At 36.9% G+C, this 24,052-nt stretch overlaps 1 long non-coding RNA gene across 7 annotated transcripts in view; it reads left to right on the forward strand.

Moving 5' to 3' along the window:
* LOC116442818 overlaps positions 1 to 24,052 on the forward strand; it is a 114,617-nt gene that overhangs the window by 39,220 nt on the left and 51,345 nt on the right. For all 7 annotated transcript variants that reach the window (XR_004239656.1, XR_004239657.1, XR_004239654.1 and 4 more), the window contains one exon: positions 4,982 to 21,649. This is a non-coding gene — a long non-coding RNA (uncharacterized LOC116442818). The remainder of the gene's footprint in view (positions 1 to 4,981; positions 21,650 to 24,052) is intronic.

Consider the following 24,052-nt stretch of genomic DNA (forward strand, 5'->3'; position numbering starts at 1 on the left):
TCTTTATTTGCTACCTTTTCTTCACTGAAAAATGTCATTTCCTGAGTGTCAAGCTCTTGTTTGTGACTGTAACTGACTCTTCTGCCTCCAAGATCCTCTGCCTTGAGTATGCTCAGTAAGTCCCTCAGGGAAGAAAAACTCTCCCTTTCTCCTCCCAGTAGGCTCTTTTTAGCTGCATTATTAAGGTAACATAAACATAATTATAAATGCATTAAAAAGTAGATCACCTGGCACTATCACAAAACCAAAGCCCTAGAAGATACATTTCTCTGTCGGTTAGCAGCCATAAAACAAAGCAGGATGCAGTCAGCGTCTGGGAAGCCTTTGAGCACACAGTGCATGTACTTGTCAGTGTGTGTGCCAATACAGATTGAATAAGGAAGGATCCTTGGAAGCATCTTGTCTTTCAGAAGTACTCTGAGCTTCTCTTGTGCTCTGGGCTGTCTGCTGGGTGTCAGTGCTACCTGATTTACTAAGAACACTAATGAGACATGCTAAAAGAACTCAGTTTCCATACATAAGGCATATTTTAGAGGCATTATTTCAAACCTCCACAGCTCAGCCAAATCAAAACCAATTTTTCCTGGAACACTCAAATGCACTGCTCTCAATAAGGAATAAATATCTGCCAATTTCTAATTTTCTAGGTACAGCTGATTCATCAGTACAGTTCTCCAGCAAGCAGTCATAAGGCAATTTATAACAGAAGTCCATTTCAGTCAACTTATATTCCAGAGAACTAAATGGTATTAATCCAAACGCTGCAGAAAAAAATAAACGAACTGCAGGTTTAGGCTAGGCTTGAAAAATTTTAATCTTTAAGGCAAAAATTGTATGAAAGTATGAGGGGAACTGAGGGGAAAAAAGAGATTTTAGAAAGCAGTATTTAAGAACATACTGTAAGAATATAATTTAACCAACATTAATTAGTTTGAGAACCAGTTACTACAGTCAAACTATTTTTTCTGGCACTCTAAAATGTATTGAAGTGTTGATAATCACAAAATTGGAAGAGTTTTCGGACTAAAGGGTTTACAAAGGATTCATTGTAGTAATTTTTCAAATACAAAACGATTGTTTAAGCATCTCAATTCATAAACCCAAACTTGTTCATCATAAACATTATTTCATGTTGGTACATCAAAGTGATATATTTGTCTGCCTAACAGTATATATGATAATTATGGCTGATGAACAAAGTGGAAAAAAAGTCTTATTTTTTGACAAAAACTCCTACACATGAGAATAGTAAAGTAGAGAAAAATTGTCCTTGGATTTGCTCCTGGATATGTTCTGGCTCAGCTGCCTTTCCTCTAGAAAATCAGGATAGAAAGCTAAGTAAATGTTCATGGGTTGGTCTTGGTTAGCTGCCAGGCCAAACCCAGACACTCCTAGCCTTCTCAACCAGGATGGGACAGAAAATAAGATGGGAAAGTTAATGGTTTGACACAGGGAGATCACTAACCTATTGTCATCACGCATTTGACTTGGGTAAAATTAATTTACTTTATTGACAAAATAAATTTGGATAGTAAGAATCAAAGACAAATACATATGTTTGGAAGATGGGAACATTATTTTCTGAAAACACACATGAAATTAGATTCTATTTGTTCTCCTGAATGAAAATCTTAGCTACATATTTGATAGCATCAGCTATGTCCCAGCTTGAAAAGTATCTTATTTTGCTTCACAGGGTTCTGGAGATCCTTGTTTAGGAGACTTTTTGCTCCCTCTTTAGAAGCTGTCTTTGAAAAGAGCCATTCATTTGTCACCCTGTAAAACTTCTGAAAGTTTAAGGAAGGCACACTTTCTTAAGAATATTTTTACCAGGGAAATTGCAAGCAGTTTCTGAATGTGTGTAAGTATATTTTAAGGAGAAAAATAGGCGTCCCATAAATCCCTCTGAGATGAGGAGGAAAGGAAGCAGGTCTATCTCCACATAGCGGAAACAAGCCACCATCTCATTCTTCTTGAGATGGCAGTGAAGTAGAAACAACCTCGCAGAATGACAATTGAATTATATCCATTGGATGAAAATGAGTCATTGGTGTCGCAAAGATCAAAGAATGTTTCAAGGAACCTAAGGATGTACAGGACGGACTTTTCTCCTCTTGCTATGCATATCATCACCGGCCTTATGCATGTTCTGTCTGGAAATAGAAAGTTCTTCCTTCTGGTTGCTGTAAAAACAATGTTGGAACTCTGCTTTCCCCTGAGATTCAGGAAATGGTAATGAACCCTTTCTGCTTGCTCTGAGGGACTCATATTTGAAGCAAGAGACAAGAGAGCTTTGAAAGCTGTTCCCAACTCACTGCTATTGATATCTGGCCTGGTACCAATGAAGGCCGTCTTTCTGTGACTGGATCAACTATCCTGGCATGGATTTTTGCCTTTGTGCCAGCTGGGAGTCACATTTCACTGTGCCTTGCGCTTCATCTACACTCGGGCAGAAGCCAGATTTCCCTGCAGGCTGCTTAACCACCTTGGCATGGCTTTTGTCCAAATGCTGGCTGGGAGCTGGTTCCTCTGTGGCCTTCTCAATTCTCTTGGCATGAGACAATTGCTCAGACACCCACTGAGAGCTCAGTTCCCACAGCCTGCTGTTTCCATCTGCTGATTCTGTGTGACAACAAAAAGAAAGAGGCTATCCTTCAAACCACCTCAGATTTTTTTTCTTTGGAATTTTCTGAGGGGAAATAAAACCACTCCTCAGAGATAAAAAACCACTAGGTTAAATGTTCTGTGAAACCTCTGTTCCAAAAAGGAGTTGGAAGTTCAGTCTCTGTGTGTCTCAGTCAGTTCCACCTGGACAATCAAGCTACATCTGTCTGTAATTAATCTGAAAAAAAAATGAAGGGCTGCCCTTTGGGATGCATCCACTTAGAAAATCCACAGTGATTTCTGTATGATATGCCTCTTACTTACAGATGTGTTCTAGGCTCTTGGTCTTCAATCCTGATCTCTGAATCTCTTTCCTTTAGTGCTTTTTGCAATTGTTGACTGGTTTGCCTGACTTTATGGTTGTCACTCTTTTCCTTATTCTTTAGAATTCTCATTCTTGGATTCTTGACTATGTTGCAGATTTATTTTTCCAGACTAGTAGAAAAATATTTCCTTTTTTGGTTCATTATAAATAGGTCTGTCTGGTTTTTACTCAGCCTTAAGTGCTGAGTACAAATGTCCCTGTCTTGAGCTACATTTCCATGAAAGGATATTGTCTGGATACACAGAAGTCTGGACATCTCTTCCTGACAAATGATGTTTAGTTTAGATTCTGTGTGAAGATCTCTCTCTATCTGTATGGTGCTGGAAAATGTTTATCTCCTACAAACCGAAGCAAGATAAGGCTGAGAGAATTTACAGTTTCTGCAGCTTGATGCACCAACGTATCTGCAGTTCTGCTAAACCCAAATGATGAAGAGTCCTGAGTCAGACATGAGAAATCGTGACACTTCTTCTAAAAACTTATGACTACTAAGCATTTATAAAAGCTGCATATCTCAAATGTCCTTGGCATTTGGGAGGTGGGGACATGGTGGGGGAGGAAGAAAGGCAAAGGGAATGCTTATTACTGGGAAATAATTAGCAGAGAAAATAACTTTACAACCTCCTTACTGGAGATCTTAGTAGGCAGATTTGAACACTAATACCACGCATATACACCACATAATAATCTCACATAAATGTGTTCAAATTTTTCTTAACTTCCTTACTATATTTTGACTTTGAGTAAGCACTTTGTCTAAGGACGACACTAGACAATTCTATAAAATTTATATTCCCTTGATTAACTTGTTAGGTCACATATTCTTTGCCCATTTCTTGGCTTGTATGATAGGAAGATACTGGTCTGCCTATTACACATTTTATAATTAAATAATAAATTTTTGCTAATAACTTTAAATGAATGCATAAGAACTTCAGCTAAAATACAGTTTAAATGACAGTCATCTGTGGGCAGATAGTCGCTCCCAAATGTACTTACAGTCTCTGGGCCCACAAGCCCAAAAGGTGAGTTTCTGACTTCATTTGAAGTCTTTTAATTTTTCTAAATTTCTTACAATGACCAGTCTACTTGATTACAAGGGTAGTGCCACTCTACTTTCCTTCTGGACACAGTTGGAAACCCTGATAAAGGTGAAATAATTTGACAGCAAAAGTCTTCCCCAAAAGAAACCGAGACCCCAAAATAGAACAGAACAGAAAACCAAAATCCAATTATAATAAAAGTCCTTTCCCAGGCTGTATTATTTTTACTGAACAGATCTTACAGGGCTACTTGAACAAAATACATAACTTTACTTTTGCTCCTGCAGTGATGCTTTGCCACTATTTTCTTCCAGTTCCCTACATGTCAGCCTCTACAGAATGCAGGTTTAGTAAGATGGCTACAGAGACAGGCCAAAACAGCTTGCCTTAGTTTTAATGGAACCTTCCAGATATATTTTCACAGGTTTTCCAAAATGTTAAATTGTATCATAATTCTGATGAATTCTGAAGTCATTCTGTTTTGAAATTTAAAGATTTGTGTAAATGCATTCAATGTGCACTGTAAAAACTGGCAAAAGTAGTACTTTGAAGGAAAAATAGAATATATTATCCTAAAATCACATTTTTAAAAGCTTAAACCAGGTTCTGACTTCTGGGATAGATATATTCTGAAACACACATTCATCATTTAAGTAAATGATATAGTATACACTGAAATGAAAACAGTACACTGAAAATACAATAGAAATAGAATGGTTTGGCTGTCATTAGTGATCATTCAGCATAACCTTGAAAGCACTTGACTGTCACGACAGCACTGGTATGCTTTGCCATGTATAAATTTAAATAAGGGAACATCTGTAATTTTTTTTTTCCAAAATCCATAACAAAACAGAAAAAAAGGAAAAAAACCAAAAGGAATTCTTAGTTAACATACAGAGACTTCCTCCATGTGTTTTGAAAGAGCATCTTTGTTGTGAATTCCTAGAGATCATGGCCACCAAGAAGGAGCAGGCTGAACCCCTGTCCCCACAGATGGGGAGAGGACTGTAACCTATGAATCCTGGAGGAGCCCAGACAGAGGAACAGGAGACCAGAACAGGAACACTGCCAAAACATGGTGAGTCTTGGACGTTGCCAAAGACAAATACACCCAGCTTCCTACAAAAGGCTACACTAGAGACAACTGAACAATTACTGAAAAAACCCTCGAAGTCACAGCCACTGCCAAATTACCCATGGCAGGGAGCCTTCCTCCGCCTTATTTAAGAGTGAGCATTTTTTTACTTGTCAGTGGTAATCACACCAGGATTGGTCCCTCAATATTTTAAGTAGACAATCTCTCATGTCCTGTTAAAATATTAACTTTTGGGGCTTTAGGGAACCTCTCACAGATTATTTCCATAACACCTAGTGCTGGGATAGACCACATTAAAACTAATTTCTCTTTATGCTGCTATAAAGCAAATAGCAAATGCAATTTAATGTTAAATTTTTAATCTTTTTAAAACACTGATGAGCCAATCATTTAAGACTAGCCAGCAACACTTAAACAATCATTCTTTCATTCATTGCATTTTCCAATACAACAATACCTAAAGAGGAAGAAAGCACTATATTTACAGGTATACAAAAAGAGGGGTAATAGGAACCATTGAATGTTCAGATGAAATATCTCATTCCAGCATCAGTGTTTTACAGGGTATTAAAAGTTATTGTTACTGCTATTGTAAATAAATTATAAATTATAGAAACCTTAAAAATACGGTGTTTATAAAAGAACGTTGGTCACACATGGGTTTTATTTCCTTTGTCTTTTTCATACCTTTCTATAAAACTACATATATACTGTGGGAAAATAAATATATCATTGTTTTCTAGGGAAGTATTTGTCCCTTTTAATATGTCTACTGCTTTTTAACAATCCAATCTTATGTTTATAGTGTTTTAACTAATAGAGACTAATTATTTTTTTTTAGAACTTTTTCCATGTTATTTATTCACTAAAAGTATTTATTCACTACATTTCTGACTGTGTATAAAATTTTAATGAAAATTCATCTGCCTTGAATCTCTATTTTACTTGGTAGTAGAAGGAAAAAGTAATTTGAATTATTAAAAAACCTCAAGTGTGAATAGAAAAGACCCCCACCCATGGAATAGCTGTGCCAAAGCAATTTTTTTGTGTGAGTAAAATGTTTAAAATCCCATTAGGCCTCAAGCTCTTAAATGAAATTTAAGTTTCACAAAAAGCTTTCCATGTTCTCAAGAGGGGGTGATTTTCAAATATATATAGCTAGTGTCATATTAAGTTCTTAAGGACTGAATTTTTCAAAAAGGCTGCTAGGAATATTTTCAGTGACATTCAGCAAATGTTTCTTAATAAGATCCTTCAGATTCAGATCTCGCAATAAACTTTTTATACATGATCCCCAGTGCCCTATGGGGATTCTTTCTGAGGTCAGAGTCCCAGCCAAAGTTATTTGAATTCTTTCAAATTATAAGCATTAAGTAGTAACTTGAAAATCTGACTACTTAAAGTAAGTGCTGTCAGTTTTTATCTTAAATAATGGCCTATGATGTTCATATAATTATTTTGAAAACAGTATTATATTAAAACTGTGAAGTGTTCTTCAAAAAGTTGTATTTCATTCTAATACGAGGCTCCTACTGTGAGCAGAATTCTTTGTTCACACTATTTATTTCCATAGTAATTGTAATAAACTAATTTCACTGTCAGAACAGTCCAAGGTATCCAGAGATATGTCCTTTGGAATAGAATTTTCCAATCAAAAAGGGAAAGACCTGGTTTTTAAAAAATTCTAATTAAATCTGGATCAAGTTTAGCTCTAGTCGCTCCCAAGTTAGGAATAAAATTTTCATTTTCTTAAAAAAACCTCAAAAGTTATCTGCCTATCTGCTAATACATTTATTATGTTTGTGTGTACATTTTTATACTGAAAAGATGTGCATTTTTCAGCATATTTTCACTGAGATGGCCAGTTTACTAAGGGTGGTCACAGAAGATATTTTAGTGATGTACAGAGTTGACTCAGTAATTAAAGGAGGCCTACAAGAAAGATGGAAATAACACTTCCTATTCATGAGGTTCTTTTCCACTTCTGATTTAATTTTCTGGCTTTCAGTTCATGCTTAATCTCAGATTACTGTGCTGTTCTATGTCAAAAGGCTTGACTAACTGATCATTTATTTCAGTCCAATAAATTGACTCAAACAGTTTTATTCAGTCATCCATGTCCGGTTCTTGGTTAAGAAAACTCTCCTTAACCTCAATTTCTGGTTTTCTGTGCTCATTAAAATTTGGGTTTATTTTATGCAGGCTCATATACCATAGCAGACAAATAGTCAAGCTTCAGCCCCAGATCTGGAATGGTCTCCTCACTCCTCCATGCCTGGAGATTGACAGAAGTTGATGAACACATTAAAGAACTTTTCCTTTAGAGCTGCTTGTTCAAAGTGCCATCCTCTACATCAGGGTTAAGCATAAACCCAAAATATTTCTTCTAGAAAACCTTACTGAAATAATAAAAAGTTGTTGAGCTCCTGCAGTATAAAGATAGGCATTCTAAACAATACAGTAAAAAGCTATCTAATTCTTATAATGATGTGTCTGCATCAACTTTTAAACTTGAATCCACTGAACATATTCGAGCTCTGAAGTGCACATTTGTCTTAATTCTGTCTTTTGAACATCTCTCAAGAAAATGTACAGAAGATATATGACGGCACAGAAGCCTTGAATTTCAACAGAAGTAAAGAGCACTTTTAACATAGTTGATGATGATGTCTATGAACTAAAAAAAAGGAGTTATGTAACTGGCAGGAAATTTAGGGAACAAGAGCAAGGAAAGTACTGTAAATGTTCTTTAGGAAAATGAAACTGAAGTGTCATATCCTTTCATTTAGTATATTTTTATTCTATTAAATATAATTATTTTTCCTTCAAGTTTTGATGAAGATGAGGTTGCTAGGAAATTCTTTCTGATTTCAGGTGTGCCTGTGTAAATATGGAGTAACCAATTTACACTGATGACAGCTCCTGGACAGAAATAAGAACAGCTATGGAGTAATTCTGATGTTTGTTCATGACTAAAATACGGAAATGTTGTTACAAAAGAGACAAAACTCAATGATCAGCTGTCGTCTCCTAGTCTCAAGTCAATATCTGTAGTAAGTTATGAGAAATTAGATTTATGCCATGCCTGTAAATCCCTCATTCCTCCTTAGTAGAGCTGCACTCAATATTGCTTTGGAACCATGAATCCACGTTTATGGCTCTTAAAGCTCCAATTAGTCTGCCATTAATATTAAGATATAAGTGATTTTTCTCTGTGTCGCAGGTTTTAAAGGAATGATAGTAACAAAGCTCTCCTTACACTGATATTGCCTTTGATAGCAGGGCCTGAGTACATGTTTACTTTTATGGGTTGAAGGGCATTTACTGCTTGTGTAAATGCTACTGTGACTGCAGCACTCACTACCTGTATCTATGCAGCATTTTGGCATGACCTCACTGGGTGATAACTAGATTACACCTTTCACATGTTAATGCTAGTGGCCATACCAAATGTGTGGCCAATATCCCTCCACACACACCCAAGGACCTATCCAGCATATTTCGATAAGAAAAAGCCTTTCAACTCTCTACTAAAATTCCTGTACAGCAATGCTGCCTATTGCTGCACCAGGGACTTCAAATTAGGTCTGCTAGCATCTGTTTCTATCACAAGAAATAAATAGAAAATAAATAGAATAGGTTTTTTATTACGCCCTTGACAATGGTGGAAATATAGACCATCCTAATAGCAAATCTGCTTCTCTCTTCCTCTTAGGAGATGGCCTAGATTGCATCTTTTGTCTAGGCGAATCTCCCCTTAGCTGAGAAAACCAGCTTTGAGGGATCATTATAGACTGCCACCCTCAAGCTGGTGTTAAGAGAGATGTACATGAAAAATCAACTTCAATAGGGGCCTTTCTTCAGAGCTTGCAAGTCTGTGTAACTCTCCCTCATTGGTTCACTTTTGTTAGCTTAATTTTACCATAAACAAAGAGATTCTAAACACAGAATATAAATAACTGAAACTTTCTGGGTTTTTTAGGATTTTATTGACTAGTAAACAGAGTATTATAATACTTTAGATCTAATTTTTTCTACAAGATCATAGTGTGGCAAGAGATATGGAACTAAAATTCCAAGTTGTATGTGTGAAAATAAATTCTTTTAGTAGTTGTAATTCTGGCGTAGATGATGATGAAGGCTATGCCTTTATGAACACCCAGCACTCTGAAAACATGAACTCCATCACTGGTCCAAGAATTTGACAGCAAGTTATTGGCATAGATGTAATGCAAATGTCTGGTTTGAGAAAATGGATGTGACTTGGAGATTGACCAGCTTCTAGCCATATTCACAAATAAGTATTTGACTGATGCTTACAGGAACTCTTGCCATGGGATTTTGAGTTCTCAAGATTCCCCCAGACAGCTCCTGCTACGACTAATCTAATTTATGTGTTGATTAAACACCCTGGATAGGAGCTCCCAGAGATTCCCAGGTAGTTGCTGCTGCAGAAATTATCAGATTGTACATAGATAGGGCAATTGTAAATAGAAACCATGACGAAGAATATGAAAGATGAAGAAATTGTCATTTTTAAATTGTAAAGATATTTGAGAGATGTTTTGTCTGCAGTTAAAACATCTGATAGAAACAGATCACATATGCTGGGGCAGTTGCATAGTAGAACAGCTGGTTTATAAAAATTTAGTAGAACAGTAGCTTGCAGAGTCTCAATCCAGCTGAAGATGCAACAAGAACCCTTGCAATGGAGGCTACCATGACTGTCCCAAAAGCAACTGACCATCCTGTTTGAGAGACCTGATTACCCTTCCAATAATTACTCGCTGCCAACATCAGAGTATAATTCATCAGGAATAATTCCTTTGGGGGAAGCATGCTGTCGCTGTCTGTGCAAGAGTAGATATGGGTCTGTGTTTTTTTAAGAACGGTTCCCCAAACAGATGGCTGCACTCTGCTCAGCAGCTCTGTTAGCAGGCAAATGACTCTCCGACTCTCTAGAGCCTCCTAAGACATGCATGTTGGATCATGAACAGTGACCACCTACCATAGATGTAAAACATATGCCACCTACATGTTACGAAACTTCCCAGTCCTAAACTGCAAACAGCCAAGCAATTTTTTCTGTGGACAGGACATGAATTACCTTTGCATAGGTTATTATCTGCATGCCTCACTGCCATTAGTCTCACAGTTCTCTACCTAGAAATCCAGGCCACTAAGGGAGTTCAATCAAAAATTAACATTTTATATGTGAGAATGGCATTTTCAAGCACCTGAAGGGAAGAGATTTTTTTTTAGGCTTTTTTTTTAAGGAAAAATGGAACTGAAGCTTAACTCCTGTCGTGTGGCAAATAAGTCCAAATAATAAAGCCTTCAATTAGCTATGAGCTACTGCATTCTCAGGTACAGCCTCAACAACGGTATCCCAAATGCCTTTTGAGTCACTGTGTCATGCTGTAGCCTGCAGCAGGGTGTTGTGTAGTGCTGAGAAGTGATCCTAACTGCAGATCACTTTTACTTTTCCTAACATTATCACAGGCACAAAGTCTGAGTTCTGTGATGGGATGGTAAAACATTGGCTAGAAAATACCTTTATACTCATGTTTCTAGTTAGAAAAAATGCTCCCTTTTGCTATTCCGTGTATTATCCCATCCTTTAAGCACCCACTAAACAAGATTGAAGGCCCCACTGTAAGAGTATGTGCTCTCCCAAGGTCTAGTGTCAGGCATGCCTAGCAGGATAACACTTATGAAAAGGATGTTCTCCTCTTATTCAAACAAACAAACAAAAAAAACAACAAAAACCGACTTTATGGCAGATTGCCTGGAATGCACCTTTCATAAGGCCTATCTCTACCAGAGATATACCTTGTGTTACCAGTACTGTCATTCTTGTACTCTAGGCACTCTGAAGGTGGCTGTAATGATGTGCCAAGGACCTGGGAATCTTTAAGGAGTCTGAACATTTTAGGCATATTTATCCAAACAGAGAAAAAAATTGACACTGCTCCCATAATCAAAGTCACCATGCTCATGTTTATGTGTCATTTGGGTCTAAGGTCACATTCCAGGCAGCAATGTGCCCCTGATCCTTTGTGTCTCCTAGCTGATATGCAGCTGGCTGCTCTTCTGTCAGACAAGTTTTAGTCTGAGGGGAAAAGACTTTTTTTCACAGCAGGTTTGCCTAAGATTGGCTTCTAAGAAAAATCTTTGGAGATCTTAAAAAAGCAACTATCTTATCTTCCAGAAATTATCAGATTCTGATGGGGTTAACAACAAAGAGCAGACACAGTAATATAAATCCAGGGGAGACTCACTGTTCAGAAGTAAATGGCTATACTGGCAAATCGTTGTAAGGCGAGATGATCTGATCCCTCACTAAAGACCTATATCAATCTCCTTCCCTGCGCCACACCAGATGGTACCAGCTCTTGAGATCTCTGCCCAGAAAAAAAAGAGCTGGTCTGCCTTCACTGTGTGAAAAACAGCATGCCTGCAGTGGTTCTATATTTTGTCTCCATATCCTCTTTTACATGATGAGTATCTCAAGCATAAGGAACCATCAATGAATTTAATTCTTCTGAAAGTGGAGTGGACATTTCAGTATTGGCTTGTTGTCTGTTCCAGCTGTGCCATCATGCTCTTCCTGATTGAATTTAAATGTAAACTGAAGGGACTACTGAAATCATGATAAGCTGCTTATGGAAGTCTAGACTAGCTGGTGTTGCTGCTAAATGTTACCTTAGCAATCAGTCCCCATGACAAACGGTTCTGCATCTGATGGTTTGCAAATAGACTGCTATGCTGATAGCTGTAGGACAGCTATTGCCACCTCTATCACAGAAGAGCTCTGTTTTTCTCCAAACAGAGTTAATGCTGGAAGTAGAGAAGAGAGAATTGCTTCTGAAACTTTCATCTCACTGCAAAGTGTTAAACCCTACTGATCCCTGCCTCTAGAGTGCCAGAGCCTGCTTTACTGCACCAAGGAGCATTTCAATGCAACCATGAGACACAGCCCCTGTCACCAGGGAATTCCCAATTAACCTGCTTCAGCAACTCGTACAAAAAAAGCTATATGCAGTCTATAGATTTTTATCCTAATTGGAGGTGTCTTGACTGTTCCTGCAATTCGTGTTATACCTGCTGAACATGAACTGGGACTTGGATGTTATAACTTCACCAATAAATTTACATCTGTAAAGTGCATATCAGCTATTGGTGGTAGGGAGGCACTTTTCAGAACACATCTTACTGGCTTGGACAAAGTGATTCTGTATGTAACAAGAATACAGGCTAGAGGGTGACCTGTCTGTCACATTCCTAAGGTCTACTTTTCCATCTACTAACATTCAATCAGCACTTCAGCAGGAAGGGCACAGAGACACAGGTAATTCAAGCAGGCCTCTCAGAAGGTGAGAGCTTTTATAAATGAAGTCCATTTCAGATACAGAAAATGCCACTGATCTGAAGTAGGATTGTTTTTGTGATTGTTTAATTGAAATTCAAAGGCACATGACTGTTTTGACACATTTTTCTTCTTTTTTAATTATGGCTTTCCTCCCCTCCTCCCCAAATAACAAGTGCTATAGTATTTTTTTATACAAGATTTTCCAAGGAAAAGGAAAGAAAAGCTGATGTTCAGAAAACACTCAGCTGAAGATCTCCAAGAACATAGTCTGTTTAAATGTGCCCTTGATATGGGCAACATTTTCCCAGAACAAAAAGGCACCATTTCAATTTTTGAGGGCTGCCATCTATAAATAAGAGGCAAAGGAGGGGGTTAAGCAATAAAACTTTTACACCCATAGTAAGGCAAGAGGAGAGAAGAGGCAATGGGAATCAGTGTCCACAGTTTCTTCAAGTTACAGTAAATGTCTATGAGCAAGTAAGCAGATGCAGTGTTGCTAATAAATGCTGCAACCATATCTTTGGTGAATACCAGGCTCTTCATCCTGATGACAACGAAGTTGCCAGTTTGCCACTTTCTTCTCCACTTCTTAACTATCTTCTCATGTTGTATAAAAGCAACATCTTTTTAACCTTCACTAGTTATAATCCTATTGGTTTAAAAACATCAGCAGTTGTTTAAACCAATTTCTTTTTTCCTGTATAAAATAATCATTGTATGACTCAGAACTCTTACAGCTCTTTTAAGAACAAGAACATTATATATTTTAAGGGAATTAATACCTTTCCCCAGTGAAAATAAGAGTTGTTTTTTTTTTCTTGACAGTCTATTCTGAGAGCAGACTCTCAGTCTACAATCACCTCCTCACAAAGTCCCTATTCTTAGGCCATTCTCTGCTCAGTTCAGACCTCATCTGCTCTCTGCCAATTATATTAGGCCAGATGCACAAGAGTATTCAAGCACTAAAATATCTTTGGTGGTGAACGGAACTGGACATCTAAGAAGGTGCAAAATGCTCTAAAGTTAATTAGCAGCTGCTCTTACCAATTTGAAAATTTTAACAAAACTTCTCCATCTCTATTTGTGCTTCATTACATTCATTCTCATGTATTTTTATACAGTAGTTCCAGAAAAGTTCACATATTCCAATGGTTAAAATGCTGAAAAGTTAAAATGCTGATCAGTTAATGAGTAGTCATTATTTCTAGAAAGCCTATGGTTAACCATCAGTAAAAAGAACTAGAATGGGAACTGTGGAAAAATCTGTGTATAAAATTTATCATCAGTATTTATCAGTATTTTCATTATTTAGAAAAATATTCTACATCCAAAATCTGTACTTATTTATCAACACATCATTCATCCAATGCCTGTCTGCCATTTAAACAAGATGATAATTTTAATATATAGTTTTCTTAGCCATTGACTGCAAGAAAGTTTTTCAACTCAATCCATAGTAAATTTTCAGAAGGCAAACTGACTCAATTTCCATACAGAAATCTCTGTGCAGTAAACAGGTACCTTTCTTCACTGTGGCCTAAAGTATTTTTTATTCTTTCTAGATGTGCCATACTCACTGATTGAAAATATCTTAAGGAAGAAGCTGGAGCTTTGTTCATTTAATGCTTTTTTGCTTCATTGCTTATGACACCTATAATTTATGAAAATGGATAAATTAGTCCTAAAACTTACTTGTGACATTTTTATCTTTTTGGGGATGGGATAGAGAATTTTGCCGCATTGCATGGCCTTACACAAAATCATAGTTACTACTGACAACCTGGAAATAACTTTGGTAAGTCTGCTTTACTCGGTATTCCTGTTCCCTCTTTGGCCAAATACATAACTTGGAACAGGTTCCATTTGCGATTACTTCCAATCTGATTTTTCTTTTCCGAAGATTAAAACACCCTAAATAGGTTGTTTCTATGAACACATCTGCCTGTGAACTCCTTTTCCAAATTATTTCTGGGAAGTGAATAAATGAGGAAAAAGGTCAATAGAACTAAAGCTCTTTTGCAACTGAGATGTATGTTTATCAGAAAATGTTGCAGCATTTTTATAGATACAGTAATCAACCACATTTAATAATAATAATCGTTTCTGTATTTACTCTGTTGACTGAAACAAACTAGAAGGTACTATATAGATTATTGGCCTTATTGCAGGACATCTGCTGGAGTACCAGAAACAACCGAGTAGACCAGGAGCAGAATTTGTGACTAATGAGACAGAGTCAGAGGCATGGTCAGCTCTGAGTCACTGCCCCTTGCTCCACTGTGGGGAATAACACTCCTCATTATAAGCTATCTCCTGTCAGTGTGCTTCCATACAAATTCCATCGGTGTTTCCACCTATTTACTCTGGTCTGTGGAGAAACATGGGTTTGTTTTCATTTGTCAGCAGATCTTGAAAAAGGAAGACCTTTACAAAATTAGAGCAATAAGTACTTATTAAGTAATCAGTTTGATCAACCACGAATGAGAGAAGATCCCTGCAACACGGATCTTCTGATTTTTTACTTTTGATTGCAGTTCCAACCTGACTTTATGTCTGAGTAAAGGTAATTATTGAGAATATGAAAGAGTTCAAATCATTCGAGTCTTCTGGAAAAATCAAACCATGAAGATCATTCTTGTCAAATCAATAATGAGCTGAACTCCTGTGCCATTGTCTACACAATGGCCTTTTATTTTCCTACAAGATATCTGTAATTCTCAAAAGCTGCTGCTATGCCTTACTTTTTCTTGCTGATCAAAAGTACATGCTGTACAGCATTTACAGCTTTCAAAGATCAGGTCCCATTATAAAGGACTTTCTCCACTTTGATAAACACAAGATAGCATTTATTAAATCACAAAAGAGCATTGTTAAAATAATAAGGGTATAAATACAATCAGCAAAACCCAATGAATTAGTGATTTTTTTTTCCTTTCTGCATTATTCTCATCACACTAAGGTTTAAAGGTAATGCAGTCTTTAGGCACACAATGAGTTATTTCCTGTGCCAGACAGTAACTATCATTACTTCTGGGATGTAGTAAGGGACTGAAATTATTTCATAGTATAATAGAAGTGTCAGCTGGAGTCTCCTGCTTGAACCTGGACTATTGCCAGCAGTGCACAGGGGCAGCTCTGTCTGTGTCTGGCAGTCTTCAAGATGCCCAGGAGAGAGATTTCACAGCCTCCCTGTGCAACTTACTGCACTGAAATGCTACCTACCTTGTGACTTTTTCCCCTTGAAATATCCAATCTTAGTTTTTCAAACTGCAGATTGTTACCACTGTAACAATTATGTTGTTGGAAATTGCTGCAAAGAGTTTGGCACTGAAATCACTCAAAAAAACAAAAACACCAAACCAAACAAACCCCAATCAACCAAAAAGCAACCTTGATACATCTGCTCTGGCAGCACAGAGTAAGCATGAGTAGGTGCACAAAAGTAGGCTCTAATGCTTGATATGTTGTCATGTCCCTTTTTTTTTTGTCAGGCAGAACAGGAAAGAATCCCTGAAAAATTCAATCTTGTTTGGTTTTTCATTCCCAGAAAAACATGTATTATTACTCAAAAGTAACCCCATTTCTGACAGTTTAGTTAAGGAACTCACCATATTTAAAGTTTTCAAAAGAGAAATAGGAATCACTAAATAGTAACAGTACTGTTGCAATGCAGGGCATTAGTAATCAGAGATGTTAGAAGATGGTTCTGGAGTAAGGAGGCCTCTGAGCAAACACAAGACTTCTTGGTCTCTAATTAAGGAGAACATTTATTTATATACTAAGATCATACTTAAAGGAGCATTAAAAAATGCCTGAAATTCCTTTTGAAGCTGGAAGAGAATGAAATGTATTATAAGCTAAGATCCAGGATGACTAGATATTCCTTGTGTTAAAAGTGAATATTTAGCATCCTTGCATTTCTTCTCTTTTCTTTCTGTTAAAGAGTTCAGAAATCTAACTTAATACACAAGTCCCAAGTCATAAAGAGAAAAAATACATGCTTGCCTATTTTTAGTTATGAAACAGATGAGTTCATTTGTGAATAAACTGTAGCATACTATAGCAAATTATAAATTCCTCAAGAACTTGATAATTTAAAAGAAAATAACTACAGAAGATAAGACCTATGCAAATGTCTTAGCTGGAATACAATACCTGTAGCACAATGCTGAAGTCTGCAGAGACCACAACTGAAAACATGAAGTGTGAAAGGAAACCTTTAGAAGTTGTAAAACAATACTTTAAAAGATTCTGAAGTTATAAATAGCACCATAGTTTATCTTTATTGAAAGGGGACTCCAGAGATTGTAACGGAAGATAAATCAACATAGCTGGCCTCTTTTCCAAAATCTGTTAGGCTGCTCTATTGGAAAGCAAAATACTTCTTCAATAATTTTTTTACAGCTATAATGCTTTATACATATGGATGGAAACAAAAGGCATAGCAACTTGAACACATAAGCAACTATACAAGGTAAAGGTCAGACAGAAAACTGAGTTATTATAGTTGAACTTCCCATTTTTGTTAGTTTATAAATACATTTATCAAATATGGGTGTGAATCTGGAGAATTAACCTGGAGGATGGATGTAAGGCCCCAAAACTCACACAACAAGACTTTTAAAATGGCTGACAGTTGTTCCTGTAGTCTGTATTAGATGCATAGGAGAAATACCAACAAGATATTCTCAAGAGGTCAAAACAAACAAAAAATACTTCACCAGCAACTTTAGAAAATCAGAGCACTTTGGAAAAAGGTTTAGCACAACATTCAATCAACATAAAACATTCCACAAAGCATTAACTTAGCGCATTCAACCTCACAATCTCCAAGCCCATGGAATTTTAAATTACTTAAAAATTCAGAGAAAAGGGCAGTAGGAGATGAAGAAAGAGAGAAAGAAACAAATATAGCTACCATTCCTACTTCCAATGGTATTTAGCTAGCAGAAATTCTAGAGGAGATAAGATCAAGACACATGCTTGCCTTATTTTCTGCTTTAAATACCCTTGGCCTTTCTGGGCCATTCCTCCGGGTGGGACTTCCAGTCATTCGGCCATTCACAAGTTGGGTTAGAGGCTACAGGGGCAGGTGTGGGGCATTGACTCTGGTACGCCACGGATTGGCAGCCACTGCCAGGCTGGGATGCTGGCTCTGGGGGTGGGGTGTACAGGGTAGGGCCTGATCTGCCCCTTCCTGCACACCTGGGAAATGTTTCAAGCCAGCAATCCTTCCAGTCTCTCACAATGGAAGAGATGATCCTACAGTGGAAAAAATAAAGACCCATCTCCCTGTTCAAGAATTTTCAATAATTCTTTTCTGAGATTCCCTAGAAAACCACAGAATAGAGGTCCCCTTTTGGTGATTGTGTAACTAGGAAGTGTTACAAAGTGTGATTAGAACTTCACAAAGAAGACTTTTAATGAAAGCTAGATACCTTGTGATGTGAAACTTTGCAAAATTTTACTCTTCTGAATTGGACTATGTAAATGTATCATGGTTTTTCTTTTCCTTTTCTTTTTTGATTGCCTTCAGGTTGGTTTTGGTGACTCAATTTATTAAAAATATAAGCATGAAAAATTAGTGCGATGGAAAGATTTTCACATAAACTTCATAATATGAAGCTCTGCATGAACCTTGTGTTATTTATGCACAACTGTGCATAAGCAGCACATAATAGTTTATGTTCAACTCTTGTTGCACAGGAAATTGTATTAAATCTCTGGTACATAAATGTTTGTCTGTTATAGCTTCTGGTATTTAAGACTTTTACTGCCCAAAGGTTTTAACCCTTCTCTTCCATATAGAAATGTAATTGGTAGTTGTCTCAAAAGAAAAGTTCTAGAGCCATTTTTCATTTCACGGATAATTCAAGTCCATTTTAGTACCAGTGGGGTTTTTTCAGTGTGTTTGTATTGTTATCCCCAAGGTGTTCCAATTGGTAGGCTGAATATTTCATTCCCAAGCATGCATTTCTGATTACCACTGACTTGTCTGATTATGAATTTAGTAGAGAAACTTGTTGAGGGCTGGTTTGGTAGACTATATAAATTATTAGCGGTAAAGCCCCTGCACCAGCTGGTATGGTTTTTTTGTATCGCATCCTGCTCTCCACTGCAGGTGTCTGCCTCTCAAGGACTCTGCCTCTCCTGGTGGAGTGCTCCGCTTCTGACCAGGCACTGGAGTGCTCCGCCTCTTCATGGACTCAACCTTCCACCCTCCCTGCCTCATTTGTAGAAATGTTTATGTTTTTGTCATCTTAAGCATCTTTGAGGAATTTTCAAGGATACGGAGATGCTGCAGCTCCACATACTACTTTAACACAGCTTGTCCCAGACCAGCCATTTTTCAAGTCTGGCCACAGCAGCTCTCCTTGCTAAAGAACCAGGCTCTGAGCTTGAGCACATCTTTATATTTTACAGGCTTGTATTCGTTTATCTTAAACCCCTGGAATTTTCTCTGACACCACTGTGAGCATCAATACAGTAACATTCTTACCACAGTACTGCAGCCAGACACATTCCCTTTTTACTCCCATAAAAAGCAGCTCTAGCACCTTCAAAATGTTGCTGAAGACAATGAAACTGTTTAGCAGTTGTGCAAGATAGCTAAAACACATGCACATCAGAAAGACTAAAGTGCAATTATAAAATATGTCATGCTGTTAGTTTAGAAAAAAACAATCAAATCCTAACAATGTAAACTGACTTTCCTTGTACTGAATTGCACTATTTATTTTGTTCCTTTCAATTACTGCACAAAGCTTTGGTTAGATATAGTGTTGTAATACATTCATGCTAATTTTTCAGACTCTTTTCCACAGCCTAATTTCTTCAGTGAATTGCTCATTTTTTTAGAGGTAGTAATAAGCATAGATCAAAAAGTAGCAAGGGCTATATACATGCAGAAACAAAATAAGGTTTGTGGGAAAGCTTACAGGCAGAAAATGCATGGCATGTGTGATAAGAAAATCCTGCAAAATTGTTTCGATGAGCTAGAGAAGGCAAGTTACAATGGTGCTGGACTTAATTTGTTTTTATTGTCTGTTCCAGTTTTCTAGTATAAAATGGGACCTTGTTGTTAGTTTCTCTATTTACAGTCACATTTTCTATTATGGGTAGTTTAGGTCTGGTAGTAGTTACTGAACTGCTGTCTGTTTGGCATGATGAATTGGAACACCTTCCTTGGGAATGGAGAGAGACAGATTCACAGCCCCCTCAGTGCCTGAGGAGGCTTTAATAAGGTGTTTGTCACTATCCACTGACTTTATAAGGCTCCTGCATACTCAAGAGATTGGCTGAAAATCAATAGAAAAGGAATTAAGAGAAGAACAGAAAGAAAGAGAGAAGAGGGATGGAGAAGGCGAAGACAAGAAAGCCCTCTTAGCAAAGAGGGTTCTGGATTTTAGACTGACAGGACTTGAACTGCTTCCCAGAAGAGCTCAAACTCCTGGGTTGCTCCCCTGCCCAGTCCTTCCACCAGGGATGAACCTCTCCAGAGACAATTGCTTCTGTCAGGTGTACTCTGGATGCCTCAAGTGAGAGCTTCATCCACTACAACTGGATCCAGGCAGATCCACCCATGGGCATGTGATTGCTTATTGCTGCTTTATAGCTTGGAAACCAGTCCCTGCTTGTGCAGGACCTATGTTTTTGCAGTCCCATATTAAGTGATGTCTAAATGCAGAATCTTAAAAGTTCTGCTTTTTTGGGATCATTAGCTACGTGAACTACTGCCTGAGCTCAGGGCTTTGAACCTATTTCATATTAATGTACTGACTGCTCACATTCCCCCTAGACTCTACACAGCTCAGTACAAAGCTTTATTTTATTTTAGTTGTGTAGAAGGTATAATAGTTTTATGACTGTATGCTTTTTTGAGGATTGATGTATAAATTGCTAGTGAGTTTAGCCATGTGAAAATTTGAGGTCTAAAATTTTTTAAATTTTGAAAACTTATTTTATTTCTGACATTTTTGAAAGGTATGTGAAGTTTTATTTAATAGTAAAAAGAAATAAATAAAAAATTCTGTGAATAGCATTTATCAAAGCCAATACCATATATTTTTTTCTGCAACCCTTACAGAGTTTTAGAAAAAAAGTAAGTCCAGTGATAAATGAGTTTGCATTTTTTACCATTCCTGAATCTTGTGACATGTTAAGTTCACTTAAACCAATTACTGACACAAATGCTGCAAAGTAGAATTAATAAAATGTGCTAACATATTATTTTTATTAAAAAAATTTATACATATGCCTTATTAAATACATAATGATTCAGATAAGTACCATACATCACATGAACAATTTTCTGCCAAACTTTTTTAGAAAGGCAATTAGACTCGTCAATCAATATGAATATAAAAATACCAACACAGTGTCTGCTGTTTCACAGATATACTGGTATATGGAACAGCGGCTGAACACACTTCAGAGAGCTGTGATAGTACTGAATTTTAAAAGACTAAACAGATGACCTGGGAAGTTTTAGTTTCTATGTCTAAAAGATAAGATTTGAAGTATATTTTCCATTAACAAAAGGCAGAAAAACATGAGATGTCATAAAATGTATCAATATTCTGCATAAAATTTGGGAATTTTCCTCAAACTTATACACACTGCTATCAATATAACTCCTTAATTTGAAATCTAGTTGAAACTGCTTATTCTATCAGATCCCATTACTAAAGTACCCCTACAGTATCTTCCATAGTAAAGGATGTATTCTCCAAATCTCTTATGCTTTAGATCAAACATGAAGTGAGTATAGTTTATTGCACATAGAAATGCTGGGTTGCAGTTTATTATTCGAAGTGATGGCTTCTGCAACTCTGCTTGAGCAGATAAATATAAAAGTCTAGAGGAAACATCTCTGCCGTCAACAAAGTTAAAGTAAGGACATGTAAATAGTATAACTAGTGCTGATAAACAAAAAGACTGAAGAGTTTGTCCTGTATAAGTCATAACCTTGATATTAACAGGCAGTCACAACATTAATTCAATGACTAATGCAATGACATTTCTATTTTTTCCATATGTCCTCTTGCCACTGAATGCACAATGTGGATGTGGAGCTGTTATGCATACTAAGCTTTTCCATTCTTAAAATGTCAAAGTTACATATGAACTTTCTACTTTCCTGCCTGGTAAGTATTCTTCTTAATTTGTGTGTCCTATCATTCCAAGAAACAGAAGATGCAGATATGATTTGTCTCTTTCAAACATGTATTCTGTTTATACATTGATATCCATGTTACAAAACAGTATAAAGTCTGGGTTGTTTTTTTTTTTTAAATGGAATTTCTCATTTTTCTTATAGTGGTACTCTGATGTTTTAAGAGCAACCTGTTTCCACTACCTTGGGAACATGGGGACCACCCCCCTCAAAACTTTAAAATCCTCAGAAAAATCTTCCTGAGCCCTATTTCCTCCTACAGAAAGCACAGTACTAGTAGCAAGTCTGGCACTACTACACGCTAAAACAAGAAATGCTCGCCAAAATATGTATGTGAGCAGGAAATACATCATTCCTCTGCAGCAGTGTTTGGTGCCAATTCTCACAAGCTAAATAACGTTTGAACTGCCACTGGACATACACGTTTTATGACCATGGTTATAAGATGTTTTATAAGCAAAATAAACAATAGGTAAACATGGATTCCCTGAAGCTTAGAGAGGAACCCAAATAATAATTAACATTTTCAAACTGCTAATTTTCTGTAGGTTTTGGAAGAGGAGGTACTTTGTCATCAATACTTAGTTTTGTGATGGAGATAGGCATATTTAGAAAGGGATTAGAATATATTACTCAGGGCAGCACAGCCTGGACTACAGATGAGTCCATGTTGCTCCTTCATCATCGTTCATGCACAAATCCCAACTGTATCTAGATATGCATAGGTTCTGCTCAGAGGAGAGTCCTGTGATCCCTTTAATGAGCCAAATTCCACATACAGAGCATTTGTCTATGTTGCCATATGTTGCAAAACTAGACATAATGGATCTCCTTTTGTCCACATTGTAGAATTATTTTACTCTTTGGATCTTTTTTGCTTTGTTTTGTTTTTGCTAGGGCTTGAGCTAGCTCTCTGTATGGCAAAGAGTCTGGACATTATCTTAAAGATAGACCATTCCAGGGAATTTATTTTCAGTGTTTTGAACAGAGAACATATTGATATGATAATTGCACATTATGGCATGTACTGTGCTCTTGATTGAGCTAAATCTCAGTCATATGGTTCTGAGACTGCACCAGTTGGTTTGGTCAGGGATCTCTTATTGGGACTGATATATTTGCTTGTATAGACACTGTGACTTCATGTAGGTTGAGTAAACAGATTGTGGCCCTCAAGGCAACTGAAGACCATCCTCTAGAGCTCAGGGGATCTGGCATATCTGAGAAGGCCTCCCACCTTATGTAAATAAACTATACCAGTGGTGTACTGAGCTGCCACATGGCCAATATTAATGGTTTAGTGAAATCCAGTATTCACTTTGTGTGCTGTCTGCACCTCTCCAAGTGCTCATGTGTACTTCTGCAGAACAGGATATCAAAGTGTGTTGGGAAGTTTTTAGGGTCTGCTATGAAAGTAGAGCTGGCATAGCTTGTGGTGTCTTAGAAATTTCAGACACAGAGCATCGTTCTTAAACACAGGCTAATTTGTTCAACTGTTTGGGGGGTTTTTTATACTATCCAGGGCAGTAGTAATTTCTGTAGCCAGAAATAATGGACAGGTACAATGGCATAAATGTAAACTTTTACAGCAAAATTACTTGAATCAATAGCTCTCTCCAGTTTCTAACCCTTATAAATTTCTTTCAGGTTACATAAGCAGTAATTTAAAAAGGTTGTTCTCAGCCCAGTTTAATTAACTAATGAAGTCATAACCAAGAAGAATTGACTTCTTTCCTGGGCCATGTTAAACTGCAAACATCAAAGTTTGAAGAGATTTTAGAGCCAAGGACTAATTGAAAATCCCAGTTTGAATATTGTTTCCTGGTCTCAACTCATTATATTATTCATACTGCTTTTCTATGAGTAATTTTAAGCTTCACCCATGTTCACAACTACTCTTAGTTTTTTTCAAATGCAATTTATACAATGCTTACTCCTCCTTCTTTATCATCAATAAATATTTAAGAAAATAAGCTCAAGTAAATTTTTTACTACCTCCTGAGCAGCTTAACATCAATTGTATAACATGACTATAATACTCATCCAAAAAAAAATTTGATCCATATGGATTTTAGAAATCTGTATGGTAACAATAGTCCTTAAATACAGTAATGAAAGAGAGCACAGTCATTATCTGGGCCTAATTTTCACAAAAGTGCATAGACCTTTAAATGTCATAATTAGACTCCTAGGGGAGTATGAGTGACATAAAGAATTTAGTATGTTCTATAGCATATGTAAAAACATTTCTCTTTTTTTTTCCTTTTAGCCAGACTAACAGCAAGATTGTTTTAAAGCCTTAGGCAAAATAATTGTCAATATGTCTCCAGGTCTAATAGAAAAGGAAGCACTTACTTTCTAGCTTTCAAAAATT

This window comes from Corvus moneduloides, chromosome 4 (genome assembly GCF_009650955.1).
Source record: "Corvus moneduloides isolate bCorMon1 chromosome 4, bCorMon1.pri, whole genome shotgun sequence".
NCBI classification, from domain to species: Eukaryota; Metazoa; Chordata; class Aves; order Passeriformes; family Corvidae; genus Corvus; species Corvus moneduloides.